Source organism: Seriola lalandi, unplaced genomic scaffold (assembly GCF_002814215.2).
Source record: "Seriola lalandi dorsalis isolate HSWRI2012SDOR001 ecotype SW California unplaced genomic scaffold, Sedor1 jcf7180002054945, whole genome shotgun sequence".
NCBI lineage: Eukaryota > Metazoa > Chordata > Actinopteri > Carangiformes > Carangidae > Seriola > Seriola lalandi.
Window position 1 is genome coordinate 925,307 of NW_019525496.1, and position 4,285 is coordinate 929,591.

Sequence of the window (4,285 nt, forward strand, 5' to 3'; positions counted from 1 at the left end):
ATAATAATTGCTAGATGGACGTGACTCGTTAGAGACACAATATGAGAGTGAAAAGAGAGGGAGAGAGGGAGAAGAGAAGGGGGGGAAGGCAGGAGGGGGAGAAAGAGGAGGACGGGAGAAACTCCTCTGAGGATGAATGCTGTTAGTTGGGCTGCACCACTTGTGCTCCCACACACTGCCATTTACACAAACTCATTGATAAGTTATACTGTGGACTGATGAGATAGAAATGGAGGGAATTAGTTGCACTGTCATTAGCACAGTGGAAATATGAAATACTTCATTTAGACCCTAAAACATTCCTGAATTAGGTTCCAGGTTCACACAGTTTAACACTTTCATAGCTCCCACAGGTTTGTACGCAGCACTAATAGGCTATTATACATGCATCATGTAACAACATTCAACATTTCTGATGGCTTTACTAATGACTGTGATATTTTGTTTCACTCTCCCAAGTTTGTGGAAACTGCTGTCATTCGGTATTACTTTGCCATGTTGAAGGAATAGTTCAACATTTTGGGAAATTTGCTATTTTGCTGTGTGCTAGATGAGAAGATTGATACCATGCTCAAGCTACAGCCAGATGCATGTTAGCCTAGCTTAGCTCAAAGAGTGGAAGCAAGGGGAAACAGCCAGCATAGGTCTGTTCAAAAGTAACAGCACATCTACAGTCCACGCCTGCTAATAAACACAAAAACTGGTCGTCTTGTTGTTGCTTAGCGCGGGACATATCCTTGCGTAAAACCACAATGTGTTATTTTGATATTTTCTGGATTAAAATATAAGAGATACAACATGTTAGTTTATAGGTGCTGGAAGTTGATTTTTTTGGTGGGGACAGAGAAAGCTAGCTGCCCCCAGTTTACTGCTAAGCTAAGTTAACCATCTTCTTGCAGACTCATAATTAACTATGAGATTTGCGTGTTTTTCTTTCACAAACATTGTTAATCACCAAAAAGTGTTTCATACAGAATTCATTTAAGATACTAAACTTAAAATTATAGCATTTTTCCAGATATATTAATATATAGCTTCTGTAACACAATCTGAGGCTTTGTCTTCTAAAATTAGTTTCAAAACAAAACCGAATTAGCCAAAATAAGGAATAGCTCTTTCACAATAAGAAAAGTTCAGCAGCTGGAAAGCCATTGACACAGCCATTTCAAAAAAGCAGAGGAATGATAGTCTGTCCACACCTCTGTCCCAAAGCGTTGATGTGATGTTGCAACTCTCCTCACCTGTGATAAGTCAGTAGAAAACAATGTAAAACTAAAGCTGAAGAGAACTCGCTGAAAAACAGCCATCTGCCAAGAAAATAGCCCCATTCGCTTCCTCCAAAATAATTCAAGTTGACAGTGAAAACTGAACAATAATGACAAAAGCATGTAGATACTTGTGGCCCCTAAAGCTATCAAACAGTTAATGGTTACCTTAAAACCTGCCAGGTCACTGCTCTGTGTTTTTTTGACTCTTATTATTGTTCAGTGATGAATATAAACCCTCTCTCCTGCTATAGGAGGGTAATTTAGTCAAATTTTGGACAGCTTTTGATTTTTGGCCTATTATTTTCACTGTCTGAAAAAGGGCAATTACTGCTTGACGCAGTTGCTTTTACCCAATAGTTGTTCTTTTCATTTTTGTGCAAAAGCCATTCATTGAGGGATAATAGTGCCCCTCCACCAAACCACCCCCACCCCACCCCAAAAAAAGAGAGAAAAAAATTGTGTTTCAGGGGCAGATAATTGCCACTTGCTCACCATAACAAATCCTTTTCTGTATCCCACAGTTTGTTTCATGGCTGAATGCTCATCTTAGTAGCACAAAACACATCATAAGTGCCATCCTGAGGAATGTGATTGGCTGGTGCCACATTACAACATAAAAACCTCCTTTGCTGATGCAGATTTTGAATTTGGAGGAGAAAAAAAAGAAGCTAATGATGAATTATGAATATGATTGAATTATTGATGTTGAAAAGTGTTGATTGTTCATAAACGTAACTATCTCATCAGCTTCCTTTAAGTCCTTTAATGAAATGATCATGTTAACCGTCTCTACACAAAGGTTGAATAAGGTTGAATTATTTTGTCTGTGATACACTGTAAGTCCTTCTCCTGCTCCTATAAAACTGAGGACTAATTCCAACAACTGAAGCCCTCTGTAGGGTGATCACACAGATCATATTTAGCTAACTATACTTAATGTGTTAACACATTCGTGTGACTAATCAGTCACAAGTGACTCAGCCAAAGAAGCTACATTCACTCTACCTTTGGAATAGCAACTGCACCTCTTCAGTCAGCTTAACATATAGACAAAGTACTCAGTTATATCGTCCGGATTCAAATTTATACACAAAGCATTAAAGTGTTATACATACATATATGTACAGTATATCCATTTTTTATTATTTAAATTGAAATGACTATCACTTGTCTGAATTTACTCACCATTTGTTCCAATCTTTAAAAGTGACGTGAGATGTTTTCCACTCTGAAGACTTTGATTTATATTTGTGAGTAATCTTTTCATTGCAAGCTAATCAGCTAAATTAATAACATCCTCTCAAAATGTTACAGATGGCTTTTTGAAACTTGACATTTAAAACATCTGCTTGAGATTTTTGGATTAAGTTTCCATCAGTTCAGGATGGGGTAATAGATAGTTACGGCGTAGTTGCACTCTCCACCACTAGATGTCCCTCTTGCTTTAGTCTGGAGGCAGCTGTGTTGGAATTAGAGTGTGTTTCTGAGCCATCTGTCCATGACTTGTCTCTCCAGACCTTGGGTTCATCCATCATGTCCAGAGGTGCTAGTCTCTCTAGAACCAAACAAGAAAACATTTCTTTATTCCTCTGCTTCATCTGTCCTCTCGGCTCTTTCCACTCACATTCTCCACATTCTCTTTCTGTCTCGTTCTCTCCGTCTGTCTCTCTCCATCCCTCTACCTTCCATAAAAGGATCACTTTACTGTTTATAAAGGGGGATTGGTGTTGTTAACAGGTGTAAGGTAATGGGATCCCTACTGGCAGCCAGGCACAAAGAGGGTCGCACCCCTCCTCTTCCCCACACTCGCACCCAGACCAGCGATACTCTTCTGATGGATTGCACCCACCATTCATCTAAATTATGTCACTGGCAATGAGCTATCAGTTCAATCTGGCCTAAACGAAGCACAGGGTTTGTTTCTGTTGACACTTCCTCAGCACTCACTTCTCCTCCTGATTACTGTCAGGGCCTGTAGGAGTGACAAAGCTTGGCCAAGCTCGGGGCTGGGTCCCCACTCTGCCACACAGTGTGGTGTGTGTGTGTGTGTGTGTGTGTGTGTGTGTGTGTGTGTGTTTGTGTGTGTTTGTGTGTGTGTGGCCCGTTTTTTTTTTTTTACTGCCACTTTACACCTGTTGAGAAGCTGTTATCAGAGAAAGGATGTGGACTTTCAGTTTGCTTTCAGTAACTACAGACCTCTGTTACATGAACCCCTGCCATTACATGCTGTAAATTTGCTACTTATTAGGTGAAACTTTACTCAGGGTGCAAATTACCAACCCTTTACAGGAAAAAGAGACTTTACTATATGGTCAGCATACAAGTCTGGTTCACAACCAGACTTGTATGCTGTCATCCAAAGTTACCCATGGCAGCGAGGTAAGTCCTGTTTGACATGAAAGCTCAACCCGGCTAATATGACTGTGTAAATAAAAGGTGCTGCTTTACTACTGCCATTTTAATCCAATCCAGCCATTTTGGATCCCGTGTTTCTCCTCTCTCCCAGCCTTCTCCGAGCGTCCCCTCCTCCTCCTCCTTGTGTTTAATTCCTTTTTCTCCTGGCGACCCTTAGAAATACTCCCAGCTGCACAACAGATGTTGAATATATTCTTTCTTTCTTTCTTTCTTTTTTTCTTTCTTTCTTTCTTTCTTTCTTTCTTTCTTTTTTTCTTTCCTATATAACTCTCTGATGAGCAAAACGATGACTGAATTTATAATTGCGAGATACCAGCTAAACCATGACAGCCATACAGGCTGTAACATCATTTACATCATTTTATTACAGTTCTGTCTTTCTCTTTTCTGGCCTTTCTTTCCCCCTTTTTTTAACTCGATCTTTCTCTCAAATTTGCAGTGCGCCTGGAGGAATTCCTCCCCCCTCCAGTCGATGCTTTTGGCAAGGCGAGTGATGGGGGAGCGCAGACAAAGTGAGAGGGCCCAGAGTGCAAACAGTGAAAAGTTAGTCTCTGGTCTTTCCTCTCACCGAGCGAAATTATTCCAGGGATAGAGTTTGATTC